This window comes from Ranitomeya variabilis, chromosome 4 (genome assembly GCF_051348905.1).
Source record: "Ranitomeya variabilis isolate aRanVar5 chromosome 4, aRanVar5.hap1, whole genome shotgun sequence".
Taxonomy (NCBI): Eukaryota; Metazoa; Chordata; class Amphibia; order Anura; family Dendrobatidae; genus Ranitomeya; species Ranitomeya variabilis.
In genome coordinates, this window is record NC_135235.1 from 687,040,962 (window position 1) to 687,058,729 (window position 17,768).

Below are 17,768 nucleotides of genomic sequence, written 5' to 3' on the forward strand. Positions count from 1 at the left end.
AATTCCCTTTAGGGATCCCCCTTTCCAACCATGTAGTTTTATCTTCTGTCACCCGATTATGTATGATCTTATCTCTAATTCGGGTCCCTCGTCTGTTAGATATTAATGGACCATCTCCAGTTTTGCTCGCCAATTCTTTGTCCCTTTCCAAAATATGCCAGTGTTTTCGAATGGTGGATCTAATTTCTCGATCTAACGGACCATATTGAAAACAAAAAGCAAATCGTTGGTCAAAAGAATCGTGTCTGTTTTTTCTAACACTCCATGTTTTAGTTTCAACTCGACTAACAGCAGATTCTAATACCTCATCAGGATAGCCTCTATCGCGGAGCCTAGACAGAAGCTCTTCAGATTGTCGTTTAAAACCTTCCTGTGTATTATTAACGCGACGTGTACGCAGCAATTGACTATTCTCTGTTTGCTGAATTTCTGTAAAGTATAAAAGAATTGCACCATTTTCCGATACCCATCACTCTCTGTCCATTTTTCATAATCTCAGGTTGGGTGAGGGTTTATTTTTTGCATGCCAAGCTCATGTTTTTAATGGATACCATGTTGGTGCAGATACGATCTTTTGGTCACCCTTTATTGCATTTTAATGCAATGTTGCGGCGACCAAATAAAGGAATTCTGGCATTTTGACATTTTTTTCTCGTTACGCCATTTAGCGATCGGGTTAATTATTTTTTTATATTGATAGATCGGGAGATTCTGAATGCTTCTATACCAAATATGTGTATGTTTTTTTTTTATTGTTTTATTTTGAATGGGGTGAAAGGGGGGGGTGATTTTATATATTTTTTAATATTTCTAAAAACAATCTTTTTTACTTTTGGCATTGTGAAGATATACAGCATTGTATCTTAATTAACCAGACAACTATTTTTTAGCAAACAAAGAATAATAGAATTTTATCTGTATATTGGCTTTAAATTTAAGTGTTGATTTCTTGTTGGTCAATAAAACAGACTTTTGTTTGTGTAAGCCTGGAATATTGACTTTTATTGTGTGCTTATCCTTAAATCACTACTGATATTTGCTGCTATGCTAATTATGCATTGTGTTATGGAGCCAGTTTGTTGACTTCTAAAGAAGAGAAGGAAAAACTGCAAATTGTTTAAATAATCAAGTAATCCTACTTGATCTCATCTCCATTCTTAAGGTACCTTTACATTAAACGACTTAAGCCCCCGTCTCACTAAGCGAGATCGCTAGCGAGATCGCTGCTGAGTCACAAGTTTTGTGACGCAACAGCGACCTCCGTAGCGATCTCGCTATGTGTGACACGTAGCAGCGACCAGGCCCCTGCTGTGAGATCGCTGGTCGTGTCGGAATGGCCTGGACCTTTTTTTGATCGTTGAGGTCCCGCTGGGTAGCACACATCGCTGTGTTTGACACCTTACCAACGACCTCGTTGACGACTCAGACACTAAATCGTCATAATAGCTCCCATGTGACATCGTTGTACAGGTCGCTACAGGTCGCTGGTGAGATGTCAAACAGTGAGATCGCAGCTGCGATCGTTGGAAGATCTCACTGTTTGACATCTCACCAGCGACCACATAGTGACGCAGCAACGATCCCTGACAGGTCGTATCGTTGTCGGGGTCACTTTAGCGTCGCTAAGTGAGACGGGGCCTTTACCAATGATCACGACCAGCGATATGACCTGGCTGTGATCCTTGGTAAGCCATTGTGTGGTCGCTGGGGAGCTGTCACACAGACATCTCTCTCCAGGGACCAACGATCAGGGGAACGACTTCGGCATCGTTGAAACTGTCTTCAACGATGCCGAAGTCCCCCTGCAGCACCCGGGTAACCAGGGTAAACATCGGGTTACTAAGTGCAGGGCCGCGCTTAGTAACCCGATATTTACCCTGGTTACCATTGTAAAAGTAAAAAAAAAATATCGGATTACTCACCGGTAATGCTCTTTTATAGAGCCCACGACAGCACCCACTGAGAGAGGGGATCCGCCCCTAGGAACAGGAAACCTACAGAGAGATAAAAGGGGCGGCCCCCCCTCGCTCCTCAGTTGTTTTACAGAGAAAAAGGAGGAACCGCCGCCAGGTTTTTTAGTTTAACAGGTTCAGACATATGTACATATTTACAACCTTAAATATATATTACTTTATTATCTACATCTCCCTACCAAGGCACCACGTGCAACTAAAGAAAAGAAAAGGGAGGGATTTGAATGGGTGCTGTCGTGGGCTCTATAAAAGAGCATTACCGGTGAGTAATCCGATATTTTCTATTCGCCACGACAGCACCCACTGAGAGATTTTCAGAGACTATATATTGGGTGGGTTAACTGAATCAAGAACCGAAACCCCAAAGGTTAGGTCAGAAGCAGCAGATAGATCTAATCTATAGTGTCTATAGAAGGTATTTGGTGAAGACCAAGTTGCAGCCTTACATATAAGGTCTATCGGCACATTCGCCCTTTCTGCCCAGGAGGTCGACACGGCTCTTGTGGAGTGTGCTCCCACATGCATTGGAGGATCTCTTCCTCCAGCTTTATACGCCAGGACTATGGCATCTCTTATCCAGCGTGACAGCGTGTTCTTTGTAACTCTGGAACCCTTGGTTTTTCCCTGGAAAGACACAAAGAGAGCCCTACTCTTCCTCCAGTCCCTAGTCTTCTCTAAATAGGCTAGAATAGTTCTCTTAACATCTAGGGTATGAAGCCTGGCTTCTTCTGGAGTCGAGTGGTCTTTATAGAAGGTAGGTAACAAGATCTCCTGGGATCTATGAAAACTAGTGGCTACCTTAGGGAGATAACAAGGGTCCGTTTTCAAAATTATTCTATCAGATGTCACGGATAGATAAGGAGGGTCAATTGACAAGGCATGGAGGTCACTCACTCTTCTAGCGGATACTAACGCTACTAACAATATCGTTTTTAGCGAGATGTTCTTTAATGAGGCCGCATCTAGAGGCTAAAACGGGCTTTGTGTCAAGGCATCTAGGACCAGAGATAGATCCCATTGAGGCACCTGTGGTATATGAATAGGTTTTGATCGTTCACATGCTGATATAAAACGAGAAACCCATCTATCTCCCGCCACATCATAACTGAAAAGTGCTCCCAGAGCTGGGACCTGGACTCTTAGGGTATTTACAGACAGTCCCAATTCAAGCCCTTTTTGTAAGAACTCCAATATTGAAAATATAGGTACCTCAGCGGAAAGTTGTGCAGTATGAAATTGAAGGATTTTTTTCCAAACCCTAACATAGATTTGGGTAGTAGAAGGCTTCCTACTCTTCATAAGAGTATCTATAAGCCCACTGGAAAAACCCCTTAGAGTTAGTAAGTGCCTCTCAAATTCCATACAGTCAGATTCATGCCTTTTACCCGAGGATGGAAAAACGGTCCCTGAGACAACAGGTCCTTGGACTGAGGCAGGATCCAAGGGTCTGTAGTTGACATCGCCCTGAGCCAGGAGAACCATGGCCTTTTGGGCCAAAATGGGGCCACCAATAGAACTCTTGCCCCCTCCTCCCTTATTTTTCTTATTACTATAGGTAATAGATTCCATGGAGGGAACGCTGTCATGATTCCCAATGGCAGGGACTTAGGCAAAAAACGGACAAGCTCTAGGAAGGATGGTATCTTAGGTAACCGCGATACTGAACCTAACACGCAACTAAAAGTAGCCAGGGGGTGTGCCTACGTTGTCTCTAGACACCTCGCGCCAGCCGGAGAACTAACTACCCCTAGTAGAGGAATACACAGACCTGACTTGCCTCCAGGGAAACCCCAAAGGTTATAGTAGCCCCCCACATATAATAACGGTTAGGTAAGAGGAAAACACAAACGCAGTATGAATATAGATTCAGCAAAGCGAGGCCCTCTGACTAGATAGCGGAATATACAAAAGAGGACTTCGCGGTCACCTCAAAACCCTGAACAGCCATCCTGGAATTACCTTAACTCCGTTGTCAACTCATGACACCGGAAACCAACCACAAGATGGCAGTAGGATCACTGTCACCTTCAAGAAGCCAACCATAAATAAGAAATTATTCTAAAAAAGTTTTTATTAAGGAAACAAACAATGAAAACAATACATCAAAACATAGATTAAAAACTACTGCATTCCATCAGGATAGTACCCCATGGGAAAATAGCAGTAGGAGGCCGTATGTATATATTAATACTGGGAAGAATAATGCAACAGATACAGACAAACAGAGAGATAATTCAAGAGTTCAGGATTCCATATGGATTTACATATATGGCGCTATCAGCATCCCTATTGAAACACCATAAATCCCCCGTATTTCTAGCAACTCTGCATGTCATGAAGGCATAAAGACAATCATCATGGATCTAATAAAGCTGAATGCCACATCATACCAAGTAATACAATAAGAGATAAGTGCAAAATATCTTTACCCAGATACCGTGGATAACCGTGTGCCTCCTATACAGCTTTTTCCGGCGCCCCGACGCGCGTTTCGCCCTTTGCTTCTTCCGGGGGCGTGTCTCAAAGGAGACCGGGTGACGTATATATATATAAAGAAGGCCAATCAAATGCCGCCGCTAATGAAAAAATGGGACCGCTCATTCCGCCGATGACTCAATCGGCGCATGCGCAGATCCATCTCTCCCTGGATGAACCAACACTTCCGGACATCCGCCGTGTGGACCGCAAGCTAAAGCAAGCAGGAACCACCAATGACGCTGTCTGAAGTGTACAGGGAGGAAGACCCACGCATGCGCACTATCATCCGGAATGAAAACCGGAACAGTGAAAAAAGAAGATGAGAATTTAATATACAGAGTGCCAAAATAAGAATACGGTACTAGTAGTGCAATAATAATAAAGTGCTAAAGTGCAATTACCACTTGGTATATAGAAATTGTCTATAATAACCAGAAAGTGCATGTTTAATTACCCGAACAAGGGTGCAAAAAAGCCATATGTGAAAAAGTGCGAACTAGTGCGCATGAATGCAACATGAAACCACAACGCATGCATATTGTAAGTAATGCATACGCAGAAGTGAAAACATATTTATGGACATACAGCAAGTGCCGTGAAAACTATACTATAAAGCCAACCGAAGTGAATCAGTGCAAACAGCCACAAAAAATCTATAGTAGATAATTTAATATACTAAAAATGCCCATACAATAGTATAAATATAAAGTGCAGTATAAATGTAGAAAGTACATAAAACACATAAAAAACATATACTAACTACTCAGGATCTCATTAGTAGAACAATTAATATGTGTTCATAATCTAATAAATAGAATAATAAACATCCATTCATGATACACCTCTTATAATGGATAACCCTTTAAAAATTACTCTATATCCAAAAGACCACATACAAACATAACACAATATCAAGACATATAAAAAGTATTTTTTCTTTTCTAAAGTGCATATAATAAAGTTAACCAAATTAAACAGCAAGTGTTCTTCACTCTTGATATAGATCCTTTTCGTAAGATCAACGTAACGAGTCCTCCCATTCTTCATCAAAAGCGGCAGAAGAAGCGGCCATGGCAAAATGCTATATCAACTATATGAATAAAATACACAAAATTAGAAACCATAATTAAAATACACTAAACTATATACTAATAACCCCATTAAAAACACCCAACCCTAAAAATACCTCTCAAAATGGATTATTAATGTACTTATATGATACTATTTACAAAAAGGCAGAGAAACCAAAGTTTTCATTAAGGCCACCTGGACTAAGGGTTCCCAGGCGATATATCCACTTACTCTCCACCCGGGCAAGAATTTTGGCCAAATCACCCCCTCTAGTACCCAAGGAAACTTGATCAATAGCTTTTACTACCAGACCTCTAGCATTACTTTCATGATAGATTTTAAAATGTCTGGCAATAGGTTTGAGGGGCACACCATTATCCACTTTTTTAGCCTTAAGAATATCCCTAACATGTTCCCTAGTTCTTACCTTCAGTTCCCTAGTTGTCATACCAATATACACTTTACCACAAGGGCATTGCGCATGGTATATAACCCCTTCGGAACTACAATTAAGGTGTTGTCGAATGTCATATTGTTTAGAGCCATCAAAATTACCAAAGTTTGTTGCCTTTGTGTGATTGAAACAGCCTTTACAAAAGCCACACGGAAAGAAACCTGGCCTTCCTATATTCTTCTTATTCTTTTTACGCTCGTAGTGGCTATGCACCAAAGTATCTTTCAAATTTGCAGATCTTTTCGCAACAAAAGATGGACGATCAGGTAAGCAATGTCGTAAAGTTGAATCCGCTTGCAATACTTTCCAATGTTTTAACACAATTTCTTTGAGTTCATTCCACTTATTGTTATAAGTTGAAATAAAACGTACTTGTTCAGGAAGATTTTGTACTTTAGTCATGGAAGAGTCTTTATATAATAGTTGGTTGCGCGAGGTTTTTGCAGCTCTAAGGTATCCTCTTTTAATCATCCTTTTGCTATATCCCCTTTCGGTAAATCTTCTTGTTAAATCCATGGCTTGTTTTTCAAAATTAGTATCATCTGAACATATACGCCGAGCCCGGAGAAACTGCCCAACCGGAATACCACGGACTGTGGAGAGGGGATGGGAGGAATCTGCACAAAGAAAGGAGTTAGTAGATGTTGATTTTCTGAAGATATCAGTATTTATCACACCACTGGGACCGACTCCAATTTTGATGTCCAAAAAATCAATTTCCCTTCCAAATTTAAATGTTAGTTTGATGTTCTTGGTATTGTTGTTTAGATGTCGCATGGTACATTCTAAGCTTTCCAACGAACCTTCCCATATAAACAGAACATCATCGATGTATCTCATCCAGTTATGGATATGACACATTTCCTGGATGAGATCACCTTGAAACACCTCCCTCTCCCAGGCCCCCAAAAACAAATTAGCATACGAGGGGGCACAAATGGCCCCCATTGCAGTACCCTGCAATTGTAGATAGGTCCGGTTATTAAACGTAAAGATGTTATGCGTCAGCAAAAATTCGAGCAAAATCATGATTAGATCCACCATGTCGGGTTCCACTGGACTGGAATTTAGAAAAAATCTTGTTGCCTCCAACCCATCTTGATGCCTTATGGATGTATATAAAGATTCTACGTCGGCCGCTACAAAAATCATGTTGTCCTCCAAACACAATTGATCAAGACGTTGCAATGCCGACGTGGTATCTTTAATGTAAGAAGGAAGGTTAGTGACCAACGGTTTTAAAAAATAGTCAATTACACTCCCAATCACTTCACAAAGTCCCCCATTACCTGCTACGATAGGACGGCCTGGGGGATCCAGATGATTTTTATGTATTTTCGGTATCAAATAAAGAGTGGAGAGTTTTGGATGGCAATTTCTAATCTGATCCACCAATTTCTTAGTCACCAGACCTTGTGTGAAAGCTTTTTCCATAATATCCACCAAAAGAGCCTGAAAGGAGGACATTGGATTATACGATAATTGACGATAGCAACTATGGTCATTCAAAAGTCTATTGGCCTGTTTTTCATATTGGTCAATTGGCCAAATGACCAAATTGCCCCCTTTATCGGCCGGTTTAAAAACAATATCGTCCCATGTCTGCATTTCTCTCAAGGCCAACCATTCCAATTTAGAGAGGTTCGATTTACTTCTTTGTTTACATGCCAACTCCTCTATATCTTGTGTGACCAGTTTTGTAAAGATCTCTACCGCGGGGCAGAGATTTAAAGCGGGAAACGTTTTACAACTAGTATATAGATGTTTAGGGATCATACTCACACTTGATGTACCAGATGTACCAGCATTTTCTTCTTCTAAGGAGATTAGAGCCTCCAAGGCCTCATCTTCAGCTGTTGTAGGTATATGATCCTTTTCTATCTTCAATGCATGTAACTTTTTAAGAACTAATTTCCTAGCAAATAGATGAGTGTCTTTTACCGATGTGAACGGGTCTAGGTTATTAGAAGGGGAAAACGTCAGACCACGTTGCAAAACATTAATCTGTTCTTCAGTTAAAACACGGCTAGATAAATTAACTATCTGATAGCGATCTGCAGGTCTACCATTCTTTTGTGCCTTTTGGAAGATGTCGGGGAATTTTTTCTTTCTCTCATTCCCTTTAAATTGAGGATCTCGTGTATTCTCTGCATCACTCGCCGAGGTTGCACTATCCGCCTCAGAAGCATAGGATCTGTCAGATTGTGTCCTAACTCTATTTCTTAGACCATTTTTCCCTCCTTTTAATTGCCACCTAAAGATTTTGTTAGAATCATAGTCTTCCACATCACGGAGATATTTTTTAGATTTTTCTTGGCTAATTTTATCTTCCCATTTTAATGCATCAGTCTCCAGATCCTTGGACCATTTACTGAATTGATCTGTAGTCATTTCTTTTGCTAATGTTTTAGAGATAGATTCCAAATCATTGTCCAGCTCTAATAATGAAGATGTATTATTTTCAATTAAAATTTGAATGAACTCTAAAGAACACCTCGATGCTGCTGATGTCCATCTTGCAATTAGCTCTTTATTGCCAAGTTCATAGGTAGGATACAATTGAATTCTCAATCCCCTAGGGACTATTTTTTTCTCTAAATAATTTTCGAGTGTGGTCTTATTCCACCATAGCTTTGTTTTACGTTGCAGAGTGTATCTATATTTATGCAACAAATCTTTAATTTCAAGAGAGGTATTCTGCGAAACCACAGGGGTACTTCGTGAGAAAATATCAGTAGTCTTTGAACGCCAGGCACTTTCCCTGGCTTTCAGATCCATACTGGAACGGACACTCTGTTACAAAAACAGCAATCAATAATTAATCCAAAAAGTCCTTTTTATATCACTTAAGATGGTACTTCCACAATACTAGTAACCAACCACAAGATGGCAGTAGGATCACTGTCACCTTCAAGAAGCCAACCATAAATAAGAAATTATTCTAAAAAAGTTTTTATTAAGGAAACAAACAATGAAAACAATACATCAAAACATAGATTAAAAACTACTGCATTCCATCAGGATAGTACCCCATGGGAAAATAGCAGTAGGAGGCCGTATGTATATATTAATACTGGGAAGAATAATGCAACATATACAGACAAACAGAGAGATAATTCAAGAGTTCAGGATTCCATATGGATTTACATATATGGCGCTATCAGCATCCCTATTGAAACACCATAAATCCCCCGTATTTCTAGCAACTCTGCATGTCATGAAGGCATAAAGACAATCATCATGGATCTAATAAAGCTGAATGCCACATCATACCAAGTAATACAATAAGAGATAAGTGCAAAATATCTTTACCCAGATACCGTGGATAACCGTGTGCCTCCTATACAGCTTTTTCCGGCGCCCCGACGCGCGTTTCGCCCTTTGCTTCTTCCGGGGGCGTGTCTCAAAGGAGACCGGGTGACGTATATATATATAAAGAAGGCCAATCAACTAGGGAACTGAAGTTGATATAGCATTTTGCCATGGCCGCTTCTTCTGCCGCTTTTGATGAAGAATGGGAGGACTCGTTACGTTGATCTTACGAAAAGGATCTATATCAAGAGTGAAGAACACTTGCTGTTTAATTTGGTTAACTTTATTATATGCACTTTAGAAAAGAAAAAATACTTTTTATATGTCTTGATATTGTGTTATGTTTGTATGTGGTCTTTTGGATATAGAGTAATTTTTAAAGGGTTATCCATTATAAGAGGTGTATCATGAATGGATGTTTATTATTCTATTTATTAGATTATGAACACATATTAATTGTTCTACTAATGAGATCCTGAGTAGTTAGTATATGTTTTTTATGTGTTTTATGTACTTTCTACATTTATACTGCACTTTATATTTATACTATTGTATGGGCATTTTTAGTATATTAAATTATCTACTATAGATTTTTTGTGGCTGTTTGCACTGATTCACTTCGGTTGGCTTTATAGTATAGTTTTCACGGCACTTGCTGTATGTCCATAAATATGTTTTCACTTCTGCGTATGCATTACTTACAATATGCATGCGTTGTGGTTTCATGTTGCATTCATGCGCACTAGTTCGCACTTTTTCACATATGGCTTTTTTGCACCCTTGTTCGGGTAATTAAACATGCACTTTCTGGTTATTATAGACAATTTCTATATACCAAGTGGTAATTGCACTTTAGCACTTTATTATTATTGCACTACTAGTACCGTATTCTTATTTTGGCACTCTGTATATTAAATTCTCATCTTCTTTTTTCACTGTTCCGGTTTTCATTCCGGATGATAGTGCGCATGCGTGGGTCTTCCTCCCTGTACACTTCAGACAGCGTCATTGGTGGTTCCTGCTTGCTTTAGCTTGCGGTCCACACGGCGGATGTCCGGAAGTGTTGGTTCATCCAGGGAGAGATGGATCTGCGCATGCGCCGATTGAGTCATCGGCGGAATGAGCGGTCCCATTTTTTCATTAGCGGCGGCATTTGATTGGCCTTCTTTATATATATATATACGTCACCCGGTCTCCTTTGAGACACGCCCCCGGAAGAAGCAAAGGGCGAAACGCGCGTCGGGGCGCCGGAAAAAGCTGTATAGGAGGCACACGGTTATCCACGGTATCTGGGTAAAGATATTTTGCACTTATCTCTTATTGTATTACTTGGTATGATGTGGCATTCAGCTTTATTAGATCCATGATGATTGTCTTTATGCCTTCATGACATGCAGAGTTGCTAGAAATACGGGGGATTTATGGTGTTTCAATAGGGATGCTGATAGCGCCATATATGTAAATCCATATGGAATCCTGAACTCTTGAATTATCTCTCTGTTTGTCTGTATCTGTTGCATTATTCTTCCCAGTATTAATATATACATACGGCCTCCTACTGCTATTTTCCCATGGGGTACTATCCTGATGGAATGCAGTAGTTTTTTATCTATGTTTTGATGTATTGTTTTCATTGTTTGTTTCCTTAATAAAAACTTTTTTAGAATAATTTCTTATTTATGGTTGGCTTCTTGAAGGTGACAGTGATCCTACTGCCATCTTGTGGTTGGTTACTAGTATTGTGGAAGTACCATCTTAAGTGATATAAAAAGGACTTTTTGGATTAATTATTGATTGCTGTTTTTGTAACAGAGTGTCCGTTCCAGTATGGATCTGAAAGCCAGGGAAAGTGCCTGGCGTTCAAAGACTACTGATATTTTCTCACGAAGTACCCCTGTGGTTTCGCAGAATACCTCTCTTGAAATTAAAGATTTGTTGCATAAATATAGATACACTCTGCAACGTAAAACAAAGCTATGGTGGAATAAGACCACACTCGAAAATTATTTAGAGAAAAAAATAGTCCCTAGGGGATTGAGAATTCAATTGTATCCTACCTATGAACTTGGCAATAAAGAGCTAATTGCAAGATGGACATCAGCAGCATCGAGGTGTTCTTTAGAGTTCATTCAAATTTTAATTGAAAATAATACATCTTCATTATTAGAGCTGGACAATGATTTGGAATCTATCTCTAAAACATTAGCAAAAGAAATGACTACAGATCAATTCAGTAAATGGTCCAAGGATCTGGAGACTGATGCATTAAAATGGGAAGATAAAATTAGCCAAGAAAAATCTAAAAAATATCTCCGTGATGTGGAAGACTATGATTCTAACAAAATCTTTAGGTGGCAATTAAAAGGAGGGAAAAATGGTCCAAGAAATAGAGTTAGGACACAATCTGACAGATCCTATGCTTCTGAGGCGGATAGTGCAACCTCGGCGAGTGATGCAGAGAATACACGAGATCCTCAATTTAAAGGGAATGAGAGAAAGAAAAAATTCCCCGACATCTTCCAAAAGGCACAAAAGAATGGTAGACCTGCAGATCGCTATCAGATAGTTAATTTATCTAGCCGTGTTTTAACTGAAGAACAGATTAATGTTTTGCAACGTGGTCTGACGTTTTCCCCTTCTAATAACCTAGACCCGTTCACATCGGTAAAAGACACTCATCTATTTGCTAGGAAATTAGTTCTTAAAAAGTTACATGCATTGAAGATAGAAAAGGATCATATACCTACAACAGCTGAAGATGAGGCCTTGGAGGCTCTAATCTCCTTAGAAGAAGAAAATGCTGGTACATCTGGTACATCAAGTGTGAGTATGATCCCTAAACATCTATATACTAGTTGTAAAACGTTTCCCGCTTTAAATCTCTGCCCCGCGGTAGAGATCTTTACAAAACTGGTCACACAAGATATAGAGGAGTTGGCATGTAAACAAAGAAGTAAATCGAACCTCTCTAAATTGGAATGGTTGGCCTTGAGAGAAATGCAGACATGGGACGATATTGTTTTTAAACCGGCCGATAAAGGGGGCAATTTGGTCATTTGGCCAATTGACCAATATGAAAAACAGGCCAATAGACTTTTGAATGACCATAGTTGCTATCGTCAATTATCGTATAATCCAATGTCCTCCTTTCAGGCTCTTTTGGTGGATATTATGGAAAAAGCTTTCACACAAGGTCTGGTGACTAAGAAATTGGTGGATCAGATTAGAAATTGCCATCCAAAACTCTCCACTCTTTATTTGATACCGAAAATACATAAAAATCATCTGGATCCCCCAGGCCGTCCTATCGTAGCAGGTAATGGGGGACTTTGTGAAGTGATTGGGAGTGTAATTGACTATTTTTTAAAACCGTTGGTCACTAACCTTCCTTCTTACATTAAAGATACCACGTCGGCATTGCAACGTCTTGATCAATTGTGTTTGGAGGACAACATGATTTTTGTAGCGGCCGACGTAGAATCTTTATATACATCCATAAGGCATCAAGATGGGTTGGAGGCAACAAGATTTTTTCTAAATTCCAGTCCAGTGGAACCCGACATGGTGGATCTAATCATGATTTTGCTCGAATTTTTGCTGACGCATAACATCTTTACGTTTAATAACCGGACCTATCTACAATTGCAGGGTACTGCAATGGGGGCCATTTGTGCCCCCTCGTATGCTAATTTGTTTTTGGGGGCCTGGGAGAGGGAGGTGTTTCAAGGTGATCTCATCCAGGAAATGTGTCATATCCATAACTGGATGAGATACATCGATGATGTTCTGTTTATATGGGAAGGTTCGTTGGAAAGCTTAGAATGTACCATGCGACATCTAAACAACAATACCAAGAACATCAAACTAACATTTAAATTTGGAAGGGAAATTGATTTTTTGGACATCAAAATTGGAGTCGGTCCCAGTGGTGTGATAAATACTGATATCTTCAGAAAATCAACATCTACTAACTCCTTTCTTTGTGCAGATTCCTCCCATCCCCTCTCCACAGTCCGTGGTATTCCGGTTGGGCAGTTTCTCCGGGCTCGGCGTATATGTTCAGATGATACTAATTTTGAAAAACAAGCCATGGATTTAACAAGAAGATTTACCGAAAGGGGATATAGCAAAAGGATGATTAAAAGAGGATACCTTAGAGCTGCAAAAACCTCGCGCAACCAACTATTATATAAAGACTCTTCCATGACTAAAGTACAAAATCTTCCTGAACAAGTACGTTTTATTTCAACTTATAACAATAAGTGGAATGAACTCAAAGAAATTGTGTTAAAACATTGGAAAGTATTGCAAGCGGATTCAACTTTACGACATTGCTTACCTGATCGTCCATCTTTTGTTGCGAAAAGATCTGCAAATTTGAAAGATACTTTGGTGCATAGCCACTACGAGCGTAAAAAGAATAAGAAGAATATAGGAAGGCCAGGTTTCTTTCCGTGTGGCTTTTGTAAAGGCTGTTTCAATCACACAAAGGCAACAAACTTTGGTAATTTTGATGGCTCTAAACAATATGACATTCGACAACACCTTAATTGTAGTTCCGAAGGGGTTATATACCATGCGCAATGCCCTTGTGGTAAAGTGTATATTGGTATGACAACTAGGGAACTGAAGGTAAGAACTAGGGAACATGTTAGGGATATTCTTAAGGCTAAAAAAGTGGATAATGGTGTGCCCCTCAAACCTATTGCCAGACATTTTAAAATCTATCATGAAAGTAATGCTAGAGGTCTGGTAGTAAAAGCTATTGATCAAGTTTCCTTGGGTACTAGAGGGGGTGATTTGGCCAAAATTCTTGCCCGGGTGGAGAGTAAGTGGATATATCGCCTGGGAACCCTTAGTCCAGGTGGCCTTAATGAAAACTTTGGTTTCTCTGCCTTTTTGTAAATAGTATCATATAAGTACATTAATAATCCATTTTGAGAGGTATTTTTAGGGTTGGGTGTTTTTAATGGGGTTATTAGTATATAGTTTAGTGTATTTTAATTATGGTTTCTAATTTTGTGTATTTTATTCATATAGTTGATATAGCATTTTGCCATGGCCGCTTCTTCTGCCGCTTTTGATGAAGAATGGGAGGACTCGTTACGTTGATCTTACGAAAAGGATCTATATCAAGAGTGAAGAACACTTGCTGTTTAATTTGGTTAACTTTATTATATGCACTTTAGAAAAGAAAAAATACTTTTTATATGTCTTGATATTGTGTTATGTTTGTATGTGGTCTTTTGGATATAGAGTAATTTTTAAAGGGTTATCCATTATAAGAGGTGTATCATGAATGGATGTTTATTATTCTATTTATTAGATTATGAACACATATTAATTGTTCTACTAATGAGATCCTGAGTAGTTAGTATATGTTTTTTATGTGTTTTATGTACTTTCTACATTTATACTGCACTTTATATTTATACTATTGTATGGGCATTTTTAGTATATTAAATTATCTACTATAGATTTTTTGTGGCTGTTTGCACTGATTCACTTCGGTTGGCTTTATAGTATAGTTTTCACGGCACTTGCTGTATGTCCATAAATATGTTTTCACTTCTGCGTATGCATTACTTACAATATGCATGCGTTGTGGTTTCATGTTGCATTCATGCGCACTAGTTCGCACTTTTTCACATATGGCTTTTTTGCACCCTTGTTCGGGTAATTAAACATGCACTTTCTGGTTATTATAGACAATTTCTATATACCAAGTGGTAATTGCACTTTAGCACTTTATTATTATTGCACTACTAGTACCGTATTCTTATTTTGGCACTCTGTATATTAAATTCTCATCTTCTTTTTTCACTGTTCCGGTTTTCATTCCGGATGATAGTGCGCATGCGTGGGTCTTCCTCCCTGTACACTTCAGACAGCGTCATTGGTGGTTCCTGCTTGCTTTAGCTTGCGGTCCACACGGCGGATGTCCGGAAGTGTTGGTTCATCCAGGGAGAGATGGATCTGCGCATGCGCCGATTGAGTCATCGGCGGAATGAGCGGTCCCATTTTTTCATTAGCGGCGGCATTTGATTGGCCTTCTTTATATATATATATACGTCACCCGGTCTCCTTTGAGACACGCCCCCGGAAGAAGCAAAGGGCGAAACGCGCGTCGGGGCGCCGGAAAAAGCTGTATAGGAGGCACACGGTTATCCACGGTATCTGGGTAAAGATATTTTGCACTTATCTCTTATTGTATTACTTGGTATGATGTGGCATTCAGCTTTATTAGATCCATGATGATTGTCTTTATGCCTTCATGACATGCAGAGTTGCTAGAAATACGGGGGATTTATGGTGTTTCAATAGGGATGCTGATAGCGCCATATATGTAAATCCATATGGAATCCTGAACTCTTGAATTATCTCTCTGTTTGTCTGTATCTGTTGCATTATTCTTCCCAGTATTAATATATACATACGGCCTCCTACTGCTATTTTCCCATGGGGTACTATCCTGATGGAATGCAGTAGTTTTTAATCTATGTTTTGATGTATTGTTTTCATTGTTTGTTTCCTTAATAAAAACTTTTTTAGAATAATTTCTTATTTATGGTTGGCTTCTTGAAGGTGACAGTGATCCTACTGCCATCTTGTGGTTGGTTACTAGTATTGTGGAAGTACCATCTTAAGTGATATAAAAAGGACTTTTTGGATTAATTCATGACACCGGAGTAGCAATTCCAGATCACTAGAGCTTCCAGCAGCACGAGAAATGTAAATGCATGCTGGACAAAACAAACACAAAAAGCCAAAGATTCAACTTAGCTGAATTGCAGACTTGGAGCAGGAAGCAAGCAACAAGGTGATCTGATAACATTGATTGCCGGCACTACAATGACTGGGAAGCCAGACTAAATAGGAGACTCCCAATTTCCTAATGGAAACAGGTGCACTGGAAAAAACAAGACACCAGTCAACCAGTACCACCAGTAACCACCAGAGGGAGCCCAAAAACAGAATTCACAACAGTACCCCCCCCCCTTAAGGAGGGGGCACCGAACCCTCATGAGAACCACCAGGGCGATCTGGATGCGCCCTATGAAAGGCGCGAACCAAATCAGAGGCATGAACATCAGAGGCAGTCACCCAAGAATTATCCTCCTGACCGTATCCCTTCCATTTAACCAAATACTGAAGTCTCCATCTGGAAATGCGAGAGTCCAAAATCTTCTCCACAACATACTCCAATTCACCCTCCACCAGCACAGGAGCAGGAGGCTCAACAGAAGGAACAACCGGTACCTCGTACCTCCGCAACAACGACCGATGGAAGACATTATGAATGGTGAAAGATGCTGGTAGATCCAAACGAAAAGATACAGGATTAAGAATCTCCAAAATCTTATAAGGACCTATAAACCGAGGCTTAAACTTAGGAGAGGAGACCTTCATAGGGACAAAACGAGAAGACAACCACACCAAGTCCCCAACACGGAGAGGATGACCCACACGACGATGACGATTAGCAAACTGCTGAGTCTTCTCCTGAGACAACTTCAAATTGTCCACCACATGACTCCAAATCTGGTGCAGTCTATCCACCACAGTGTCCACTCCAGGACAATCCGAAGATTCCACCTGGCCAGATGAAAAACGAGGGTGAAATGTCATGATCTCAATGGCAAGAGAACATAGCATCAGCATATATAGGAACTAGCTCTTGGAAGATGGGAACTGAGCTGACCATGAACTAAACCTAACGCACAACTAGCAGTGGCCGGGTAGCATGCCTACGTTGATTCTAGATGCCCAGCACCAGCCGGAGGACTAAATAATGCTATCAGAGGAAAATATTAGTCCTAGCTCACCTCTAGAGAAATACCCCGAAAGGAGACAGAGGCCCCCCACATGTACTGGCGGTGAGTTAAGATGAAATAACAAACGTAGTATGAAAATAGGTTTAGCAAATTTGAGGTCCACTTACTACATAGCAGAAGACAGAAAGGACACTTTCATGGTCAGCTGAAAACCCTATCAAAACACCATCCAGAAATTACTTTAAGACTCTGGCCTTAACTCATAACACCAGAGTGGCAATTCCTGTTCACAAGAGCTTTCCAGACACAGTAACGAAACTACAGCTGTGAACTGGAACAAAAATGCAAAAACAAACATGGACAAGAGTCCAACTTATCTAGTAGTTGTCTAGGAGCAGGAACAAGCACAGAGAGGCTTCTGATAACATTGTTGACCGGCAAGCAACTAACAGAGAAGCAAGGTTATATAGCGACTCCCACATCTTGATGGGAACAGGTGAACAGAGAAGATGAAGACACCAGTTCAATTCCACCAGTAGCCACCGGGGGAGCCCAGAATCCAAATTCACAACAGTACCCCCCCCTCAAGGAGGGGGCACCGAACCCTCACCAGAACCACCAGGGCGATCAGGATGGGCCCTATGAAAGGCACGAACCAGATCAGAGGCATGAACATCAGATGCATTCACCCAAGAATTATCCTCC